This window comes from Zingiber officinale, chromosome 5B, assembly GCF_018446385.1.
Source record: "Zingiber officinale cultivar Zhangliang chromosome 5B, Zo_v1.1, whole genome shotgun sequence".
NCBI lineage: Eukaryota > Viridiplantae > Streptophyta > Magnoliopsida > Zingiberales > Zingiberaceae > Zingiber > Zingiber officinale.
Genome location: NC_055995.1, coordinates 124,519,844 through 124,544,263, shown reverse-complemented (window position 1 = coordinate 124,544,263; position 24,420 = coordinate 124,519,844). Strand labels below are relative to the sequence as shown.

Sequence of the window (24,420 nt, the reverse complement as noted above, 5' to 3'; positions counted from 1 at the left end):
AAGTTGGGAAATGGTATCACTTATAGTGTGTGTTGTTGATTATAGAAGGAAACTGTGTCCTAGAGATACTAGGTTGATAATGTCCTCAAGAGGAGCTCATAAGGATTGTCATGTTAAACCCTGCAGTGGACTTAGTCCGACATGATAATAAGGTTGAGTGGTACTACTCTTGGACTTAGATATTAATTAAATGAGTTGTCGAGAACTCACTTAATTAGTGGACATTCGATATCTTAAACACAGGGAGACTAACACGCTCATAATAAGAAGGAGCCCAAATGTAATTTGGGATTGGTGCGGTAGTTCAATAATAGTTCTTTAGTGGAATGAATTATTATTGATGAAATTAAGTTGTGTGTTGGGGTGAACACGGGATGCTTAATTTCATCGGGAGACCAAAACCAATTCCTCCTCTCGGTCCCTATCGTAGCCTCTAGTATATAGAGATTTATACCCACCGATACCCACCTTCTTACCCATCAATGGGGCGGCCAAGCTAGCTTGGAACCCAAGCTAGGGCCGCCAAGATCAAGTGGATGAGTCATAGGTGGTCGGCCAAAGCTTGGGTCCCAAGCTTGGGTGGCCGCCACTAGAATATTAAAAGGATTTTATTAAATTTATTTCTTATGTGGATATCATGATTTTAAAGAGAGTTTAAAATTAAAATTTCCTTTTATAGTTTTCTACAAAGATTAAGAGAAGAGATTAATCTCTTTCTTTATTTGTAGTTTAAAAGGATGGTTTTAATTTTTGGTAAAACTTTCCTTATTTGTAAATCATCTACATATTTAAAAGAGAGTTTAAAATTTGAAATCTTTCCTTATTTGTTGATTAAAGGAGGATTTTAAATTTTAAGAAAACTTTCCTTTTAACCATGTTCATGATTTAAAAGAAAAGTTTAAAATTAATAATTCTCTTTTATTAGTTTCTACAAAGATTGAGAAAAGATTTGATATCTTTCCTTATTTGTAGATTAAAAGAGATTTTAATTTTAGAGATAACTTTCTTTTATCCACATGTTTAAAAGAAAGATTTTAATTTATTAAATTTCCTTTTATAAACCAATCATGAAGGGATTAAATTATTGGAGAAATTTTATAAATTTCTGGAGACAAATTAGGAAGTTTTAATTAATTAAAACTTTCCTTGTTTGTAGCTTTGGTGTGGCCATGTAAATTGAGAAAAGGAAAATTATTTTAATTAAATAAATTTTTCCTTTTCATGGCAAAAGAATTAAGGAAGTTTTAATTAAATTTCCTTATTTGCCAAGACCAAGGATTATAAAAGAGGGGTAGAGAAGGCTTCATGGTGAACAACCTCTATTATTTCTCTCCCTCTTTTCCTTGGTGTTGTGGCTGGCCAACCTCTCTTCCTCTCTTCCTCTTGGTGGTGGCCGAACCTTCTCTATTTGCTTGGAGCTCTTGTGGTGGCGGATACTACTTGGAGAAGAAGAAGAAGGAGAGAAAGCTTGTATCCCTTGGAGCTTGGTTGGTGGAAAAGATCTTCATCTTTTGGAAGCTTTGTGCTTGGCCGAAACTTGAAGAAAGGAGAAGAAGGTGCTTTGGTGGATTCTCATCTCGAAGATCGTTGCCCACACAACGTCCGAGGTTAGAAGAGGAATACTGTAGAAGATCAAGAGGTCTTTCTAAAAGGTATAACTAGTATTTTTGTTTCCGCATCATACTAGTTATTTTTGGAAATAATACCAAATACAAGAGGCTTACGATTCTAGTATTTCATATGTTTTCGAAGTTGTGTTCTTTTATTTTATTTTTCCTTGTGATTTGATTGTTCTTTTCGGTTAACCTAAAGTTATTTTAGGAAATTAAATATTAGATTTCTATAAAAGGTTTTGTCTAGTCGGTGGTGGTTGCTCCCATATCCAAGAAGGCCATGTGCCTCGCCACGTCAGTACTGGGAACCAATTATGGAAATTAATATTTAATGGAATTAATAACTTAAGGTGATTTGGGTCGAACGTGTTAAGTTCCGCAGGAGATCCAAGTCAAAACCTAAAAGAACAAATAGATTAAGTTTTGGATCAAACGTGTTAAGTTCCGCAGGCGATCCAAAATTTAATTTAAAAGAACACATGGTAGCTAGGAAAAGGTTCAGACCTTTGTACAAAATTTTTGTACAGTGGAACCTCTAGGCTTTCCGAGTAGCAACCAACAATTGGTATCAGAGCTAGGGTTTTGCCTCTGTGTATTTGGTACTAGTTTAATTATGCACATGTCATACATAATTTAGGCTGGTTAATAGTAGGATGTGCTAACTTTGTGGATGCAGGATCCAACTATTATGACTTATAGTTATTATGTGTGTGATTGGACCCTTGTACATGTCAAGGGCATTTATATGTGTGTGCATGATTGTATTATAAAATACAGCAGGAGCTGTATTTAGTTTTATTAGGATTTTATTTTGATCTAGATACATGTACATTCCTTTTATGGAATATAGGATAAAAAATGTAAAATTCTATTTATGTCGCGGATCGAATCTTGCAAAGCGTGGAACCTTCTAAGGACCAGAGGCGCAGCGACAGCTAGGGCCCGATGGCGATAGCCAAATATGGCAGTAGCTTGGGATGACAACACACGGAGGACAACTAGAGATAAAAGCCATAATAGTTGAAAATTAGATTTTCTATTTATTGCTTTTATATTGTCGTGCATGTTGGTTTACATATTTAGTAGGCAAGCATAGTGAAAATTCCTCATTTATAAATAACTAAGTGGGAGAGGGATTTTTAAGTAAATCCCATGGTCTCCATTACTGGTTTGTAAGTGATGCAAACAAGCTTGCGCGTTGGCTCTGAGTGCCTTCCTCCATAACGGATGAGCTTGTTTGCGGATCACTAGAACAGACTTCCATTTTTGGATGACTATAGGAAGTTAATTAAGAGCGTGTGATCTTCCCCAACGGAAGGGGCATAATCTTATTAATGGACTTAGTGTCAAGTAATGGTATACACTTAGACACATTTAATAGTATCCTCCCCAACGGAGTCACTACTATCACTTGTGTGACCAATGGGAAACCAACTATTGATTTGTCATAAAATTAGATTGGCAATATAATAAAATTAATAAACCCCTCTTACAAATGTTTGAATTTGTATACGTCCACACTAACGTGGCATACAAGATTCATGGTGTTTGAGGTAATTTTATTTGTCAAAAAGTTATATTGACAAGATAGTCAATGGGTAAAACCCTCCTCTTACAAATGATGAATTTGTATACGTACACACTAACGTGGCATGCAAAATTCACGGTGTTTGAGGTGTTGGTGAATTTAAATAATATTGTTTGAGGAATCAATGTTATTTTAAATTCAAAGAGTTTTGACCAAATATTTGATCAAAGACAGATCAACTATTAATTTTATTCGTCATAAAGTAAAGTTGACGAGATAATAAAATTAATGAATAAAATCTCCTCTTCGATTTTGTATACATAAAATTCATGGAGATTTTAAGGAGTTGATCTTGACCAAATATTTTTGTGATTCTTAGGATGTTTGTCAATCCCCAGTAGTCATACTATAGAAAATACTTAGTAGTCCCAATTGTAATGATTGGAAATAGGACTTGGACATTAAGGTAGACTGTCTTCTAAGAACTAAGAACAATTTAGGTGTATTTAATTCATTAGTTGAAACATGTCTAGTGGTGTTATCTACCAGAACCTGGAGTGTAGATACAAGATGCCATTAATCATGTCTGCAATTCATTGCAGGGTTCCAGGAAACCCGACAACTAAATGAAAGGTAAATCACCGTCCACATGGGTACTACTGTAAAAGTGGTAGCTGTTGCAGTGGGAGATGTTTATCCTTTGATAAGAATAAAATATGGATTTTAAGTAATTGTCTTTACGTACCAAGTTTAGAAAGAACCTGATTTCAGTTTCTAAACTATTATAAATATTGTGTCTATTTTGATAACAAAGTTGTTATCAAGAAAAATAGGGAAGTTATCTATTCTGGTATGATGGTTGACAATTTATAATCCAATAACTCCCACGATGCAACAAATGGAAATTAGTAACGCATCTTCTAATTTTAAGAGAAAGCAACCTTCGGAAATGAACCAATTATATCTTTGGCATCTAAAGCTAGGTTATACTTGAGTAAGATTCATTGGTAGCTGATGAACTTTTGGGTTCATTGATAGTGGAAATCTTTCCAACCTGCGAGTCTTACTTGGAAGGAAAATAACCAAGAAGCTTTTAGTCCAAGGGGTATGGAGTCAAAGATATGTTGAAATCGGTTCATTCTGATTTGTGTGATCCTATGACTATCCAGACAAGAGGTAGTATTGAATATTTTGTCTAATTTATAGACAACTATTCAAGATACAAATAAATTTACTTAATGTACCGCAAGACTAAATACTTTGATTAGTTCAAAGAGTACAAGGTTGATGCGGAGGAATAAAGTACAAAGTCACTATGGAAGATCGTAGTGGCAAGTACCTCTTGAGAGATTTTAGGAGTCACTTATCAGAAGTTGGATTTCAATCCTAACTAACTGCATCTGGTATACCCCAATAGAATGGTGTAGTAGAAAGAAGGAAAAGAACTCTTATGGAATAATTAGATAGATGATGAGTTATTAAGAAAATTACCAAATTTGTTTTAAGGATAAACTCTGAAAATGAAAGTGAACATAGTGCCTTCCAAGTCATAACTCTCTACTCATATAGAATTGCTGAATAGGCGTAAGCCTATTTTGAAGCATATTCGGATTCAGGTAATCCAGCATATATGTTAAAGAGAGATAATGATAAGTTGGATAGGAGTTCACTTGTTTGTAAGTTATCCTAGATAAACAAAAGTAGGTTTATAGTCTTAAAAATCAGAAGGTCATTGATAACATCAATGACTGATTTTTAGAAAAGGACTATATAATGAACCAAGTGCTCATAAGTAAATTTGTTCTTAAGGAAATAATAAAGGACATGTCTAACCTAGTACCAACTGTACAAGATGAGATACCACAAGAAAACTGCAACACGTATCACAAATGATACACAATTGCAGAAAATGCCTTGTCGTAGTGGGAGGGTTGTTAAGCAACCTTAAAAGATTCATGTTTTGGGAGAGTTTTTGAACTCGATCCCTGAAGGACATGAACCTGATCTCCGGACATATGACGAAGCACTCCAAGATAAATATGAAGCATCTTGGCAAAGAGTAATGAATAATAGAATTAGAATATATTTATTCTAATAAAATCTGTAAGCTTGTAGAACCACCAAGTGGTGTAAAAGCCTTTGGGTGTAAAGGTCTATAATAGAAAAGAGGGATAGACAGGAAGGTAGAAACCTTCAAAGCAAGGCTTGATGAAAAGGAAACCTTTTCACCGGTAGCCATGCTTAAGTCTATCCGATTCTTTTATCTATTTGGCAAGTGGATGTCAAGACAGATTCCTTAATGGAAGTCTTGAAGAAAGCATCCATATAAAGCAACCGAAGGGTTCATTGCAAAGTGCTAAGAGTATCTTGTGTAAGCTCAATCATCTATGGACCGATACAAAGCTTCAAGGTCTTGGAACATCCGGTTTATCAAAGTAATCCACACCTATGGATTTATTGAGTAAACGGATAAAGTTTTGTGTATACAAAAGATGTGATGGAAACGTGGTGGTATTTCTTGTACTATACGTAGATAACATTTTTGGTAGTTGGAAACAATATCAAAATGTTGTCAGAAGTAGGGGTATGGTTGTCCAAATAATTCGATATAAAGGACTTGGGAGAATGTATATATTTTTAAGATCAAAGTAATAAGGGATCACAAGAAAAAATATATTTATTCCAAGCTTGATACATCGGAAAAATCCTTGCTCGTTTTAAGCATGCAAAACTCCTCAAAAGGTTTCTTACCTTTTAAGCATGGAGTGTCTTTATCTAAAGAGATGTCTCCGATGACATTAAAGGAGATTGAGGACATGTAGGCAGTTCTTTATGCTTCGGCAGTTAGACAACCTAATGTATGCTATGCACGAGATCTGAAATTTGTTTTGCCAAGGGCATAGTTAGCAGATATCAAAGTAACCCTTGACAAGGACATTGGACTGCAGTAAAGCATATATTAAAGTACCTTAGAGGCGCTAGAGATTATATGCTAGCTTACAAGGCAGTTAATTTGGTCCTAGTGGGTTGCATGGATTTTGGCTTCCAATCGGATAGGGATAATAATAAGTCAACCTCGGGGTTTTGTGATTACTTTAGGAGGTATAGTCATAACTATGGAAGAGTGATAAGCATAGGTGTTTTTCTGGACTCCACCATAGAAGCTTAGTATATGGCAAGCCTCTGAGGTAGCCATAAAAGCTGAATGACTCAATAACCTCAAGATAGACTTAGATATGATTTCTGGTTTGTCCAAAGATTGTTACAATTTAATGTAATAATGTTGGTGCAGTAGCAAACTCGAAGAAACCATAAGTCTATAAGGCAAGTAAACACAATAGAGCGCAAGTACCACCCAATACGAGAAATCGTATAAACGAGGAGAAGTTGTTGCTGCCTAGATTGCATCAGGTGATGACCTATAGATCTTTTCACTAAGGTCCTTAAGGCAAGAGCTTTTGATGGGTATGTTGAAGGGTTGGGAATCAGATGTATGGCAGATATGGCAGCTTAGTCTTTTAGTATAAGTGGGAGATTGTTAGAGTGTATACTAAAAGCCTAGCTTTTGGTATAAACATTAATCTAGAAATAAGAATCGCATTGGTCAAATGTCTACATTTATGATAAATGTAGTTGCTCAATTAATTTATATTGTAGATAACATGGTGTGTGGTGTCACATACAGAAGATCATGTTATCGGTTCCTTATAAATTATAAACAGTAGCTCACGACCAAGATGGAAAGGAACAAACCATTGGAAGGTCGTAGTGTAATTAGGTATTAGTTTATCTTAACTATATGATTACACTAGTACACTTAGAGTGTATTGAGTAGGACCATTTGAGGTCGTTCCTTTTATTTATAAAAGAATAAAGACCTCGCTTATTATGGAAGTGTGTGCTCTTAATCCTAATATAATAACAAGCACATATATTTGATATTTATTTCTTTAATTTATCAATGGGTGAGATTTAGTTCGATAAATCAATAAACCCGATAAGTTGGGAAATGGTATCACTTATAGTGTGTGTTGTTGATTATAGAAGGAAACTGTGTCCTAGAGATACTAGGTTGATAATGTCCTCAAGAGGAGCTCATAAGGATTGTCATGTTAAATCCTGCAGTGGACTTAGTCCGACATGATAATAAGGTTGAGTGGTACTACTCTTGGACTTAGATATTAATTAAATGAGTTGTCAGTAACTCACTTAATTAGTGGACATTCGATATCTTAAACACAGGGAGACTAACACGCTCATAATAAGAAGGAGCCCAAAATGTAATTTGGGATTGGTGCGGTAGTTCAATAATAGTTCTTTAGTGGAATGAATTATTATTGATGAAATTAAGTTGTGTGTTCGGGGCGAACACGGGATGCTTAATTTCATCGGGAGACCAAAACCAATTCCTCCTCTCGGTCCCTATCGTAGCCTCTAGTATATAGAGATTTATACCCACCGTGATACCCACCTTCTTACCCATCCAATGGGGCCGCCAAGCTAGCTTGGAACCCAAGCTAGGGCCGCCAAGATCAAGTGGATGAGTCATGGTGGCCGCCAAAGCTTGGGTCCCAAGCTTAGGTGGCCGACCACTAGAATATTAAAAGGATTTTATTAAATTTATTTCTTATGTGGATATCATGATTTTAAAGAGAGTTTAAAATTAAAATTTCCTTTTATAGTTTTCACAAAGATTAAGAGAAGAGATTAATCTCTTTCCTTATTTGTAGTTTAAAAGGATGGTTTTAATTTTGGTAAAACTTTCCTTATTTGTAAATCATCTACATGTTTAAAGAGAGTTTAAAATTTGAAATCTTTCCTTATTTGTTGATTAAAGGAGGATTTTAAATTTTAAGAAAACTTTCCTTTTAACCATGTTCATGATTTAAAAGAAAGTTTAAAATTAATAATTCTCTTTTATTAGTTTCTACAAAGATTGAGAAAAGATTTGATATCTTTCCTTATTTGTAGATTAAAAGAGATTTTAATTTTAGAGATAACTTTCTTTTATCCACATGTTTAAAAGAAAGATTTTAATTTATTAAATTTCCTTTTTAAACCAATCATGAAGGGATTAAATTATTGGAGAAATTTTATAAATTTCTGGAGACAAATTAGGAAGTTTTAATTAATTAAAACTCTCCTTGTTTGTAGCTTTGGTGTGGCCGGCCATGTAAATTGAGAAAAGGAAAATTATTTTTAATTAAATAAATTTTTCCTTTTCATGGCAAAAGAATTAAGGAAGTTTTTAATTAAATTTCCTTATTTGCCAAGACCAAGGATTATAAAAGAGGGGGTAGAGAAGGCTTCATGGTGAACAACCTCTATTATTTCTCTCCCTCTTTTCCTTGGTGTTGTGGCCGGCCAACCTCTCTTCCTCTCTTCCTCTTGGTGGTGGCCGAACCTTCTCTATTTGCTTGGAGCTCTTGTGGTGGCCGGATACTACTTGGAGAAGAAGAAGAAGAAGGAGAGAAAGCTTGTATCCCTTGGAGCTTGGTTGGTGGAAAAAGATCTTCATCTTTTGGAAGCTTTGTGCTTGGCCGAAACTTGAAGAAAGGAGAAGAAGGTGCTTTGGTGGATTCTCATCTCGGAAGATCGTTGCCCACACAACGTCCGAGGTTAGAAGAGGAATACGGTAGAAGATCAAGAGGTCTTTCTAAAAGGTATAACTAGTATTTTTTGTTTCCGCATCATACTAGTTATTTTTGGAAATAATACCAAATACAAGAGGCTTACGATTCTAGTATTTCGAATATGTTTTTCGAAGTTGTGTTCTTTTATTTTATTTTTCCTTGTGATTTGATTGTTCTTTTCGGTTAACCTAAAGTTATTTTAGGAAATTAAATATTAGATTTCTATAAAAGGTTTTGTCTAGTCGGTGGTGGTTGCTCCCATATCCAAGAAGGCCATGTGCCTCGCCACGTCAGTACTGGGAACCAATTATGGAAATTAATATTTAATGGAATTAATAACTTAAGGTGATTTGGGTCGAACGTGTTAAGTTCCGCAGGAGATCCAAGTCAAAACCTAAAAGAACAAATAGATTAAGTTTTGGATCAAACGTGTTAAGTTCCGCAGGCGATCGAAAATTTAATTTAAAAGAACACATGGTAGCTAGGAAAAGGTTCAGACCTTTGTACAAAATTTTTGTACAGTGGAACCTCTAGGCTTTCCGAGTAGCAACCAACATTGCCTTCTTCAATGTTGCTTTAAAATCAGGCAATTTCCCAATATCTTCTAAGATCAAGTCGACGCAGTGAGCAGCACAAGGAGTCCAATACAAGTGTGGCCTTTTTGCTTCTAATAATTTTCCTATAAAATAAGTTAGAAAACTAGATAATTTTAACATATATAAGAAAAAACATAATGATAAGAAAAAATTAAATAAATTCTTACCAGCAAGCACATTGTTACTTGCACTATCCGTTACAACTTGAATAACATTTACTTCTCCTACACGCTCCACAAATCGATCAAGCAACTGAAATATTTTCTCTCCAGTTTTTGCATAATCAGAAGCATCAACAAATTCGATGAAAACTGAACCTTTAGGAGAATTCACTAAAAAGTTAATCAATGTCCTATGCCTTTTGTCTGTCCACTCATCTGCCATCAAACTACAACCATACTTTGCCCATTCTGTTTCACACGACTTAATGTAATCATTAGTCACATTATCAATAGCCTTTTTTAGAAAAGGAACCCGCACCTCATGATAACTAGGTCCTTTTAGACCTACACCATATTGGCCAACCAAGTCCAACATCCTTTTGAAGCTTGAATAGTTAACGACATTAAAAGGAATTGCCGCATCATACATCCACTCAGTTATAGCCATACAAGTTTTTTCCCTCAATTCTTTCTTGTATGCCTCATTTATCATAGTTTGTCTCTCTTTACCCTTTCTACTTTCAACATTTTTTTGCACATTAAGAGCAAAATATGTATCCATTGGACCTATTTGTCTTGGCCTTTTTTGCATATTCACTGATCTAGAACTTGTACTTGTACTTATAGGCGGTACAGCTTTAGCTCCAATATCATCCATATCAATATCATCACCAAGAGGGTCTACATCCTCAAAATCTAATGTCGCAAGTTTAGCAAGATTGCTTTTCTCCGCCTTTTTCTCCATGAAATTTTTTATTTCTTCACGTACATGAGGCGGACATTTCTTGCAAGTCGTAGTATTTCGAAACCCTCCAACAAGATGCTGTTTTGCACGATAGATACCTCCTTTTGTAACTTTTTGACAAAAGTTACAAATCAAATCATTTTTGTTATTCGGATTAACTCTTTGAAAAGAATTCCATGCCGGATCTTTTGATATATATGTTGGAGTATCACTACTACCTTCCATGATAATTGAACAAGAAAATAACCTAAAAAATTAAAAACAAAATAAAAAAAATTAATGAATTAATGGAATGGTAAACTACTGTATGTCTGTACCTAGTATCAACAATAATAGAAAAGTACTGTACCACTAGTACCGGCAATAGAAAAATAGGAAAATAAAAAGAAAAAATAGGGACAACATCACAGGCTTGAATTGCTTATGCAAAAAGAGAGAGAAAATATTTGCACATCACATTACCAACAAGCACATTATTTGCACATTGTTTTAATTAGCTAAAATTACCAGTAAACAGGGACAACAGCAACAATTTTTTAGTCCCAGTAACATAAAACAAAAAAAACAAAAAGAAAACAGCAAAATAAAAAAATAAAAAAAAGGGGGACAGCATCACAGCAGCAGCAGAAATGGGACAGCATCACAGCTCAGCAGCAGCTGTCAACGGGAAGGGAAAAAAACAAAAAACAAAACTACTGCTGCTTTGCTGTCAACGGGAAGGGAAAAAGAAAAAAGAAAACTGCGTCTGCTGTCTTGCCTTCAACGAGAAGGGAAAAAATAAAAAAGAAATAAGAGGAAGAAGATAAAACAGAGAAGAAACGAAAGTGATTAAAAACCTTTGAAAACTTGAAATATTAAACAGTGAAAACGCGAACAGAAGAAGAAGAAGAAAAAAAAGAAAAACCAGAAAACGAAGAGGAGTGAAGAAGCGAAGCGAAGAAGATTACAAAAGAAGAAGATGAGAAGAAGAAGATGAAGTGAAGAATAGAAAAACAAAAAAAAAGATGGAAACAACGCATACCTGGGCAGCAACGGAAGCAACTTAGCGGCGGCGGCGGCAATGGAGGATGGCGCGACTCTTCTGCAAGGTTTCTTCTTCTCCTTCCGTTATTTTCTTCTTCCCTTTTCTTCTCCGTGCCCTAATTCCAAACCAAATTATGTTTGAAATGGTTTTTTGGTTAGAAATCGTGAACGGGAAGGATCGCGCGATGCCCTACGATCACGCGATGTGCTTCGATCGCGCCTTCTGTGAGGCGCGAAAGCGCCCTAGGCGTGCCCAGGCGCGCCTAAGCGCGCGCCTGGCGAACAGTACCCGTCTCGCGCTGTCGAAGGCGCTTTCCTCAGCGCCTTGTGCGCCTGACGCCTGAGGCGCGCCTGAGGCGCGCCTTTAACAACCCAGTTGTTGATAATGATAGCTTCAAGCAACTAATGGAAGCAGTGGGTCAATTCGGATCAGGATTCAAGCCTCCAACTCAATATCAACTTAGGGAGCCACTGTTGAAAGCTGAAGTTGAAAGAACAAAACAATTGCTAAAGAAACATGAAGAAGAATGGGCAAAAAATGGGTGCTCAATTATGATAGATGCATGGAGTGATAGAAAAAGAAGAAGCATCTTAAATTTGTGTGTTAATTGCATGGAGGGTACTACATTTTTAGAGTCTAAGAAGTCTTCAGAGGAGGCGCATACAGCTGAACTTATTTTTGAGTATGTTGACAAGTGTGTTGAACAAGTAGGAGCTCAGAATATTGTCCAGATTGTAACAGACAATGCCACCAACAATATGGCTGCAGCTAAATTGATGAGAGAAAAATGACCTGGGATCTTTTGGAGTTCATGTGCAACTCACACTATTAATCTCATGCTTGAAATTATTGGCAAATTTCCACGATATAAAAAGGTAATTGAGCAATCCAAGGCTTTTACCATTTTCATCTATGCTCACCATAAGACTTTATCATTGATGAGAAGTTTCACGAAGAAGAGAGACATAGTCCGACCAAGAGTTACCAGGTTTGCATCAAATTTCCTCACATTGCAAAGTTTGATTGAAAAAAAAAGCTAGTTTAAGGGTCATGTTTACAAGTGATATGTGGGAGAATTGTAAATGGTCAAAAATAAACAAAGGAAAATTGGCTTACTCTACAGTGATGAGCATGAGTTTTTGGAATGGTGTGATACTTTGCTTGAAAATATTTGCTCCTTTGGTAAGAGTTCTTCGATTAGTAGATGGAGATAGAAAGTCATCAATGGGATTTCTATATGGGGAACTTCTTCAAGCTAAAGAAGATATCAAGGTGGCTCTGAATAACGTGAAATCAAATTATCAGCCTATCATAGTCATTATTGAGTCAAAAATGAACGATAGACTTGATACATTATTGCATACCACTACTTTTTTGTTGAATCCTTATTTTTACTATAAAGATAGTTCTATTGCTCTTTATGAGGAGGTTGCGACGGAGATTTTTGAATGCATAGAAACTTCGCATGCCAATGAGTTAGATCTACACGATACAATTATTAACAAGGAATTTTCAAAATATAGAAATAAGACTGGGTTATTTGGAAAAACATTGGCAGCAAAAGCATGTGAAAAAAATGATGATACATTTGATCCATGTGCATGGTGGAGTACATACGGAGCTCACACACCTAACTGGCTAAGGGTGGCATTGAGGATACTTTCATTAACTACAAGTTCATCTAGGTGTAAAAGAAATTGGAGTACATTTGAAGGAGTAAGTTTTAAACTTTCAGTCTACTCTTTAATTAAATTAGCTATAATTTTTAACGTCTATACTCTATATTCAGGTACTAACTATAATATTTACTTTTTCTATTTTTTTTTTAGATTCATGCAAAGAAAAGGAATAGGTTGGATGCCAACAGGTTGAACAATCTAGTATTTGTTCAATTTAATGCTAGATTGTTGAACAAACAAAAAAGAGAAAAAGAAAGGAATGTCGATGTCCTTCTTGCAAAAGATACTTCAAATGCACAAGGTTGGATTGTGGATGGTGGGGAAGATGCTGAAGTTGAACTAGGTTCTGGGCTCACTTGGCTAATGGTTGATGAAGCAAGTGGAGCAGATGAAAATCTACAACCCCGAAGAAGCTCTAGAGAGAGAGAACTTCATGAAAATGATTTTGAATCTGAAGAAGAAGAAGAGGATCACAATAATGATATTGAGTTTGTGTCCGATGAAGAACAAGTTATTGAAAATTATGGATAAGAAGAAGTAGAATAAATATGAGTCTATGAGATATTATTAGTTGTGTAATTTTGAACTCATTTTGTTAAGACATGATTTACATTATTTAACAATTATATTTTGTGATCCGGTCCGGAAGCTGAGTCAGACGGACCGTCGGGTGAGGTGGATGGAATGTTGACAAAGTTGCGACGTCCCGGAGGGGGGTGTGCTGAGACGATTCCCGTGTTGACCAAGTCTTCGAAAGTCCTCTGGTCAACGCTACCTGCAGCCAGTGACCGGGTTGGCCCGGCCCCTGGTACCCCGAGTATCGAGGCGGATCCAACGAATATATGACTAACCGGCTAATGATATAATAATGAAATAAATAAGGGGTGAGTACGGAAAACGTACCCTGGCCCAGGGGGCGCCCTCGGATGGGACGCGGCTCAAGTTGTCGCGCCCCGGAAGAGTAGCTGACTCTAATCAGGCCGTAGAGCTGGATCTGATGACGCGGAGCTGGATGTGGCACGGGCCCGGAAGACAAATTGCAGGTCGGGGTAAGGCACCGACACGTAGGCCGGGAAGTACTAACGGCACGTAGGCCGGAACATGAAATCAACACACAGACCGGGACACTGGGTCGACGCGCAGGCCGGGAAACAAGACCGGCACGCAGGCCGGGACACGACTTCGACACGTAGGCCGAGATACGAGATTGGCACACCGACTGAGGTAAAACATTGGCACGCAGGCCAAGACACAACACCTCAACAACAAGAGTAGCATATAGGTCGGAACACGGTAAACAAGCCAGGTCAGCACTAAGTCGGAGCACAACAATGGCACGAAGACCAAGACACCAAGCGGCACGAAAGCCGGGAATACCATAGTGACACGTAGATCGGAAGCATATGACGATGAGAATTCTCAAAGGTGGCAACACTCAGCCATCGTGTGGATGGGGCAACGGCTACGGCACGAACAGGTCGATAGCGTCGGCACGGCGAAGGGGAGGAGCCGGCAGTGATCTGCCCGGCGACGGCGCAGCGAGGAGGAGGAGCCGGCGGTTGTGGCTCGAGGATGGCGGCGAGGGAGGAGAATCTCTCCCTGTTTCTGCTGGCAGTTGTAGTGAGAAGGAGAGGGAGAGGGGAAAGGCGAGGGGCGGCCGGCGTCTGTTCCGGCGACGGCGTCGCGAGATGAGAAATAGTGGAGCGGCGTCGGTTGGTTGGTCCGGTGGCGGAGCAGCGAGGAGGAGGAGGAGAGTAGGGGAGTGCCGGCGATGAGGAGGGAGGAGGGGAGAAGAGGTGGCGACCGACGTCGGAGTCGGCGCCGGCGAGAAGTGTGAGGAGGAAGAAAGCTCCCTTCACTGTTCCCTGTTGGCGGCGGCGAGAGACCGAACGAAGCCTCCTTTTCTTTCGGTTCACGGCGACTACGGGAGGAGGAGTGGGAGAGGAACGATGGTCGGTCGTCACCGGCGTCGCAAGGCGGATGGGGAGAGAGGAGCACCGGCCTTTCCGGCGGTGGAGACGTGAGGAGCAGAGGGAGAGAGAAGGAGAGAGGTGATCGGCGGTGAGGAGAAGGAGAGGAGGTGTGGCGAAGAGGTGGCCGGCGACCTTGGCTCCGGCGACGTTGACGCGAGGAGAAGGAAGAAAGCCCGCTCCTGTGGCGGTGGAAAACCAGCCACGAACCGCCCCCCTTTTCCCGTTCGCTATCCACCGCAACCTAAAAGGATGCTACAGTGCTTTTTCCCAATTGCCCTCCTTCTTTCCCCTTATTTCTTCCCTACCCCTCACCCAATATCCACGTCACAAGCCTCCCCTTCAAGTCTAGTCGAAGGAGGCGCAAGTCCGACTGACTAGACCCATCCGAACAAAAAACAGAACCGCTACTGAATGTAGAGTCCTATCGCAGGTCTGTCATATAACGTTGAGCGAGTAGCGGTGGCAATGTCAAGCATGTGACTCAAACAGAATCAGATGAGCGACGAGAAATAATTCGAAGCGCATGTCAAGTAAACGCTCGATCAGATGCTGAGGGAGACCGAGTGATATCGCGAAGACGCTCGGACGAGGCTGAGTAGGCGACAGGGTAAATGCAGACCGGGTGATTGTGAGAATGTCAAGCGGGTAGCCGAGTGATATGAGCGAGCCGCCGAGCGATATGAGCGAGCCGCCGAGCGATATGAGCGAGCTACCGAGCGATATGAGCGAGCTGCTGAGCAAATGCCGACCGACCGACAGTAAATCATGATCGGATAAAAAAGAAAATGATGGACTCGCAAAGTCGTGAGTGCGACCGAGCAAAGTACTGCCCGAGCCGTGAGCGCGACTGAGAAAAGTACTGACCGAGCGTCAATAGATCACGACCGGGACATAGAGGGAATGATCGACGAGCAGGGCCGTGAGCGCGATCGAGAGAATGCCGACTGAGCGATAGTAGTGAGCGAAAACGTGAGCTGAGAGTGCCGGGCAGAGCGGCGAGTAAAGCGATGAATGCCGACCGAGCAACAGCAGTGAGCGGAACGTGGGAGCTGAGTGCTAGGCAGAGCAGCGAGTAAAGCAATGAATGCCGACTGAGCAACAGCAGTGAGCGGAACGTGGGAGCCGAGTGTCGTGCAGAGCAGCGAGCAGAGTGAGTATAATGGGTGCCGGACAGAGCGGCAAGTGAGCAGAGCGAGTGCTAGGCAGAGCAGCGAGTAAAGCAATGAGTGCCGACCGAAAGGTCGTTGGGCGTGAGAGCAGAACTCACTTATAACTCGCACTGGGGCGAGAGTCTGGAGGCATGAGAGCATAGTTCACTTATAACTCGCATCAGGGTGAGAGTCTGGGACCCTGACCGGGAGGTGCTCTGGAGGTCTGACCGGTACTCGATCTGGAGACTTGACCTAGAAACAATCTGCAGACCTGACAAAGAAGCAATTTGGAGGTCTGACCCAGCCTTGATCTGAAAGTCTGACCTAGAAACAATCTGAGGGTCTGACAAAGAAGCAGTTTGGAGGCCTGACAAGGAATTGATCTGAAGGTCTGACCAGGACTTGGTCTATAAGCCCGACAGGGAATTTGTCTGAAAGCCCGACCAGGGATTGGTCTGGAAGACAATGGGAATTAGTCTGATCGCCTGACCGAGAGATCGTTAGTGATACTCTTATCCAAGACCGGGGTAATACTCTGGTCCGAGACCGGTGGTAATAGCTCAACCCAAAGCCCATAACAGCGAAACCTGTAGCAATATAAAGGGATAGAACCTTTATCATACCTGATCACAAAGTGCTGCCAACTGACTGAGGATTCGCCTCGATCCCTCAACTCCCGAATACCCGTGGAGCAAGGGGAGAAGAGAATAATCTGAGGCCTGACCGTCATAAGTCTGGGACTACCGACCTGAAAGGTCGTTGAGCGTGAGAACAGAGCTCACTTTTAATTCTCGCATGGGAGCCGACCTGAAAGGTCGTTGGGCGTGAGGGCAGAGCTCACTTTTAATTCTCACATGGGAGCCGACCTGAAAGGTCATTGGGCGTGAGAGCAGAGCTCACTTATAACTCGCACTGAGGCGAGAGTCTGGGGCTACCGACCTGAAAGGTCGTTGGGCGTGAGAACAGAGCTCACTTTTAATTCTCGCATGGGAGCCGACCTGAAAGGTCGTTGGGCGTGAGAGCAGAGCTCACTTATAACTCGCACTGAGGCGAGAGTCTGGGGCTACCGACCTGAAAGGTCGTTGGGCGTGAGAACAGAGCTCACTTTTAATTCTCGCATGGGAGCCGACCTGAAAGGTCGTTGGGCGTGAGGGCAGAGCTCACTTATAACTCGCACTGAGGCGAGAGTCTGGGACTACCGACCTAAAAGGTCGTTGGGCTGCACATTTAATTTACATGAAGGGGCTACAACGAGGTCAGATATAATTCACCTGATTATCTGCAGACGTTCCGTTCATCGTGAGGCATATCTATCTGCACGGTCGTTATGCGTGGATGCCGGGTTCGCTTATGATTCTCGCAGGGGAGATGATCTTTGATTCCCGCATGGGAGCCGACCTGAAAGGTCGTTGGGCGTGAGAACAGAGCTCACTTTTAATTCTCGCATGGGAGCCGACCTGAAAGGTCGTTGGGCGTGAGAGCAGAGCTCACTTATAACTCGCACTGAGGCGAGAGTCTGGGCTACCGACCTGAAAGGTCGTTGGGCGTGAGAGCAGAGCTCACTTATAACCCGCACTGAGGCGAGAGTCTGGGACTACCGACCTAAAAGGTCGTTGGGCGTGAGAACAGAGCTCACTTTTAATTCTCGCATGGGAGCCGACCTGAAAGGTCGTTGGGCGTGAGGGCAGAGCTCACTTATAACTCGCACTAAGGCGAGAGTCTGGGGCTACCGACCTAAAAGGTTGTTGGGCGTGAGAACAGAGCTCACTTTTAATTCTCGCATGGGAGCCGACCTGAAAGGTCGTTGGGCATGAGGGCAGAGCTCACTTATAACTCACACTGAGGCGAGAGTCTGGAATACTCCAGTCCGAGACCGGTGGCGATGGCGCTGGTCCGAGACCAGTAATGATACTCCGGTCCGAGACCGGTGGCGATGGCGCTGGCCCGAGACCAGTAATGATACTCAGGTCCGAGACCGGTGGCGATGGCGCTGGTCCGAGACCGGTGGCGATAACTCGACCCCGAACGGGGGAGATAAGAAATCCAATAAGCTGGTCTGAGACCAGTGACTATCGCTCAACCTCGAACGGGGGAAATATGAAATCCAATAAGTTGGTCTGAGACCAGTGACAGTTGCTCAACCTCGAACGGGGGAAATATGAAATCCAATAAGCTGGTCTGACAGCGGTGTGGTGCCAACCGACTGTGGATCTGTCTCGATCCCTCAACTCCCGAATACCCATGGAGCGAGGGGAGAAGATGATAATATGAGCCTTGACCGTCGAAGAGAATGAAATCTATGGTAATATAGGAGAGTAGAGTTCATAAAAGTAGAGGCAAGTAAAGAACCGTGGGTGAAGGAAGCAGAGCCTGTAGACATAAGAAGATGCAGAACAGGTGGAGAATACAGAGCATATAATAGCAATAAGGTGAAACACCTATGACAGTAAGAGGATGCAGAGCTCCATGACTAAGGGCGCAGAGCCTATAGCAACGAAAGGATGCAGAGCCTCATGATGAAGGGTGCAGAGCCTGTAATGATAAGAGGATGCAGAGCCTCCTAATAAAGGGTGCAGAGCCTATAACACACATGATCGGGGAGTTGGGCCCTTGGTCCCTGATCGAAGAGTAAGGTCCCTAGCCTGTAATCAAAGAGCGAGGCCCCTAGATCCTGATCGGGAAGTGGTACTGCAAGTCTATGATCGGAAAGCTATGTCCCAAGTGTATGAGTGGGGAGCTGTGCCCCTAGAGTATGAGTGGGGAGCTGGGCCCCTAGTGTCCGATCAGAAATTGAAGGCTCTAGTCTTTGATCAAGGAACTAGGATCTTACTATTTTATCAGGGAAATATAACAGTTCCTATAATCGTAAAGAGAGAGCAGAGCTTGTAATCGTACCTGATCGGGGAGTCGTGCCAACCGATTAAGGGTTTGTCTCGGTCCCTTAACTCCCGAATACCCATGGAGTCAGGGAAAAAACATAACGGAAAAACTAACCTGTCAGCCAGCTGAAGCTCCACTCGATCCCTCGACTCCCGAATACTGGTGGGGTGAGGATAGAATATAATATATGCATCGAAATCCTCTGAAATTGTGATAATGGCAGAGAACCTCCCGACGCCGTCCATCTTCACGTTCCGGAACAGGTTGTTGTGTTCCCACAGACGGCGCCAAATTTGATCCGGTCCGGAAGCTGAGTCAGACGGACCGTCGGGTGAGGTGGATGGAATGTTGACGAAGTTGCGACGTCCCGGAGGGGGGTGTGCTGAGACGGTTCCCGTGTTGACCAAGTCTTCAAAAGTCCTCTGGTCAACGCTACCTGCAGCCAGTGACCGGGTTGGCCCGGCCCCCGGTACCCCGAGTCTCGAGGCTGATCCAACGAATATATGAGTAACCGGCTAATGATATAATAATGAAATAAATAAGGGGTGAGTATGGAAAACGTACCCTGGCCCAGGGGGCGCCCTCGGATGGGACGCGGCTCGAGTTGTCGCGCCCCGGAAGAGTAGCTGACTCTAATCAGGCCGTAGAGCTGGATCTGATGACGCGGAGCTGGATGTGGCACGGGCCCGGAAGATAAACTGCAGGTCGGGGTAAGGCACCGGCACGTAGGCCGGGAAGTACTAACGGCACGTAGGCCGGAACATGAAATCAACACACAGACCGGGACACTGGGTCGACGCGCAGGCCGGGAAACAAGATCGGCATGCAGGCCGGGACACGACTTCGACACGTAGGCCGAGATACGAGATTGGCACACCGACTGAGGTAAAACATTGGCACGCAGGCCAAGACACAACACCTCAACAACAAGAGTAGCATATAGGTCGGAACACGGTAAACAAGCCAGGTCAGCACTAAGTCGGAGCACAACAATGGCACGAAGACCAAGACACCAAGCGGCACGAAAGCCGGGAATACCATAGTGACACGTAGATCGGAAGCATATGACGATGAGAATTCTCAAAGGTGGCAACACTCAGCCATCGTGTGGATGGGGCAACGGCTACAGCACGAACAGGTCGATAGCGTCGGCACGGCGAAGGGGAGGAGCCGGCAGTGATCTGCCCGGCGACGGCGCAGCGAGGAGGAGGAGCCGGCGGTTGTGGCTCGAGGACGGCGGCGAGGGAGGAGAATCTCTCCCTGTTTCTACTGGCAGTTGCAGTGAGAAGGAGAGGGAGAGGGGAAAGGCGAGGGGCGGCCGGCGTCTGTTCCGGCGACGGCGTCGCGAGATGAGAAATAGTGGAGCGGCGTCGGTTGGTTGGTCCGGTGGCGGAGCAGCGAGGAGGAGGAGGAGAGTAGGGGAGTGCCGGCGATGAGGAGGGAGGAGGGGAGAAGAGGTGGCGACCGACGTCGGAGTCGGCGCCGGCGAGAAGTGTGAGGAGGAAGAAAGCTCCCTTCACTGTTCCCTGTTGGCGGCGGCGAGAGACCGAACGAAGCCTCCTTTTCTTTCGGTTCACGGCGACTACGGGAGGAGGAGTGGGAGAGGAACGATGGTCGGTCGTCACCGGCGTCGCGAGGCGGATGGGGAGAGAGGAGCACCGGCCTTTCCGGCGGTGGAGACGTGAGGAGCAGAGGGAGAGAGAAGGAGAGAGGTGATCGGCAGTGAGGAGAAGGAGAGGAGGTGTGGCGAAGAGGTGGCCGGCGACCTTGGCTCCGGCGACGTTGACGCGAGGAGAAGGAAGAAAGTCCGCTCCTGTGGCGGCGGAAAACCAGCCACGAACCGCCCCCTTTTCCCGTTCGCTATCCACCGCAACCTAAAAGGATGCTACAGTGCTTTTTCCCAATTGCCCTCCTTCTTTCCCCTTATTTCTTCCCTACCCCTCACCCAATATCCACGTCATTTTGCATAGTGGTTACTGGTTCACAATGCATTGTAATCTTGAATTTAACTATTGCTACTATTTTGCATTTTCTAATGTTTTCCACTACTAAAGTTGTTTTAGCTTATAGCAAGGTTTTAAAATTCGAGTTGGATATATGTTCTACTGTTTACAGTTTACTACATGATTATGTTAACTTACTGCATGCTCTGCTGTTCAACTATTTCTTTTAATCATATTTACTGAGTGTAGTATATTTCCTTTGTGTTGGATCGAGACCGCGCTAGAGGGGGGGGGGGTGAATAGCGCTCGTGGCTATTTTGTTCGATTATCGGAATCGTAAGAATTATCGGAGTAATTAAGCAGCGGAATAAAACAAAACAAACACACAGAGACAGGAGGATTTTTACTTCGTTCGGAGCCTTGATCGACTCCTACTCGAAGGCCCGCGATCCTTGATCGCTTCCGGTGGGCAACAACTATAAGCTCGATAAAAGGATTACAAGATGAAGTACAAGTAAATGGAAAAACTAGTTATACCGACAACAAGAGTAGAATTTTAAAGCTTCGGGTCGTCGGAGACTTGTAGCAGCACTTCTGGGCGTCTTTCGGAGCAGCACGTTGAAGAGAGAAGACTTGGAATGCGTTGTTTTGAAGTGCTGGTCGAATCCCCCTTATAAAGGGTGTTCAAGGCGCCTTGAGGGCTGTTCAAGGCGCCTCCATGCTGCCTGGTCTTCCGCGTGGATCAAACCTGACCTGGTCGAATTTCATCCATTCAAGGCGCCTTATATCCCTCTCAAGGCGCCTTCAATGGTGCTTCGAAGCCAACTCAGCTTTTGCACCTGAGGCGCCTCCAAGCTCCATGGAGGCACCTCAGACACTGTTCATCCGAGGGTTTAGGTTGCTCCTTTGCACCTGCAAGATACGTTAGTCCCAAACACTATCCTGCAACACAAAGTTAGCACAATACACATGATAAATGAAGTATAGACAGTGTCGACCCGACGTCTACTGTTCCGGAAACCCTAGGTCGACCCGACGCCTACTGTTCCCTCTACGGGGAACGCGTCCTCACCTACTCCACTTAGGAAATTTACCTGTTGCCAGTGCGATCCTCCAGATCGACTGGACTTTTCCTCAGCACTCGATGCTTCCGGACTTTCTGCTGGACATCCACTTCCCCGGCTAGTCCAGTCTTTCACCTGGTTCGCGACACCAGGACTTTCCACCTAGGGTTACCACCCCCTAGGACTTTTGCCTGAAGACATCGACCTACCAAGGCTTTCCGTATAGGGTTACCACCCCCTATGACCTAGGGTTACCATCCCCTAGGGTTTTACCTTTGCCTAACCGCAGCTAGGACTTTTCTCCACCTAGGGTTACCACCCCCTAGGACCTAGGGTTACCACCCCCTAGGGTTTTCACCTGCCTAACCGCAGTTAGGACTTTCCTGAAACATTCATTCAACATGTTAGATGACAGAGAATCTTAACTTTGAATCCCTTTGCCATTATCAAAACTTAGGTTCGATCGTCGGATGCTTCCTGCACCAACACTTTGTATAAAACTGTTAGTTTTCTTTTATAGTTTTTCATTTTTTGATATTAGAAAGTATGCATTTAATTCAACATACATAGTTAGATCTCCATTGCTATGAAATTATTTAAGATAACATTTAGATTTGCATATGACATTATCCACAGTCCACATAAAACAAGGAATACCGAGGAATCCTCCTAGCGGCGCCTAGTCCCCGCCTAGGCGCTAGGCGCTAGGCGCTAGGCGCTGGTCTTCCACCCGATTAGCGCATAGCGAATTTTAGAACCTTAGTTATCCGCAGCACGCATTGCATGCTACACAACTCCATACTATTAAAAGTCATAACACATTCGCAGTGTGCGGCCGCGCGCTGCGGTAAATTGCATGCGCAGCGCACGATCGTGTGTTGCGGTAAATTGAATTTACAGCACGCAGCTGCATGCTATGGTAAATTCATTCGCAGCATCACACTGTAGTTAATATCATTCACAGTGCGCAACCGCGCGCTGCAATTAATTACATATAAAATATAAAAAAATATCACACATATAATTATCAATATCGTATAATTATCACTAAAGGAATAACTGTATTATAGGCATATAAAAATAAAAATAAATAAATATCATATAATTTTTCTTTCCAATAGAAATAACTGTGTTACAAGTTAATAAGATAAATAAATTATGAACATCAAGCCTTTCCTCTCTTTCTATGCCTCTCTGAAGTAGTGCAAATAGTTCAAAGTCCATATTGATTTTTGATTATTGCGTTGGTTCTTTTAACTCTCTTGCATTGAAATACATAAAATAATCACAACATTAATAGACCACTTGGTTCTCACAAGCTAACATTCATGAGACTAGTCCTACAACAATCAAATGACAAAAGTTAGCATTAGATAACCAACCACTGATTCATGTGTCTGAAAAGAATCAAATGATGATTTTCTTATTCTAAAACAAAAGGAGTTGGAAACACTTTGATAACATAACAGAAAAATATTTTGACAAGGAGGAGCACTTACTAACCTTCTGTGCTTTTACAATTAAAGTTTGATCGGCTTGATGCCCCTCAACTGCAAAGAAAGACAGGTAAGATATTAACATGAGCAAGAAAAATACAAACATAAATAAGAAACAATTTTTAGGTGATCAAAAAATGAATACCTCTACTAATCACGTGTAACAATTTTTATAAGCAAATTAGGTAGGTTCATTTTCTGATCACCTAAACAGTAATATGTGGAATATACATACTCTGCCACTCCAATTGCACTTGCAATCAATTCAACATTTGGGATATGTGTGTCAAGGTAATTCGCCAAATTCCTCAGGACTTCAGCAGACTCCAAGCTACAAAGACAAAAACACATCAAAAGAATCTCACTATCCTATTAGCAGATCAAGTTGTCATTACCATATCCCAAAATCTATGTACATGGAAGTAACATCTCCTGATCACATTCAAAACCTAAACATAAATATGACAATGAGTTCTATGACATGACCTGTTTGTCGATCAAACTATTTCTTTTTCTATTAAGTTGATGACTTTATATTGACAAAAATGAGATGACCCACAATTAATATGACAAATAACTTGGAAACCTTATTTAATCATCTTGTTTTGCAAATTGAGAACAAGAATATGGGTTATGTATCAGACAATTCACGATAATTTCTTTCAATTAGCACGGAACTTAGCTTCTTATGTAAAATTATATGAAAGTTTTCGGAGGTACTTGCTTAGCTTACTGATAAAAGAATCCCTAAAAAGAAGAGGACTCCTTGTGTATTGATACGAGATAAGGCTTGTGGTACTTTGGTTGGTGGTACTTTCAATTTTTGTCTCATCGGTCAAAATGTAACGCCCGCCCTTCCAGGTAGCACTAAGGCCACCCCAGAGGGACGGACGTCACTAAAACATAGACATCAATTATACTAATGCATATGGAT

General features: G+C 42.1%; 1 protein-coding gene across 1 annotated transcript in view; it reads right to left on the bottom strand.

Annotated features, from left to right (window-relative positions):
- Positions 1-23,541, bottom strand: part of LOC121985776 (biogenesis of lysosome-related organelles complex 1 subunit 1-like) — a 38,798-nt gene extending 15,257 nt beyond the window's left edge. The window contains exon 1 of the mRNA XM_042539410.1: positions 23,494-23,541. The gene's annotated coding sequence lies outside the window, so the exon portion shown is untranslated. The remainder of the gene's footprint in view (positions 1-23,493) is intronic.
- Positions 23,542-24,420: the final 879 nt, after the last annotated feature.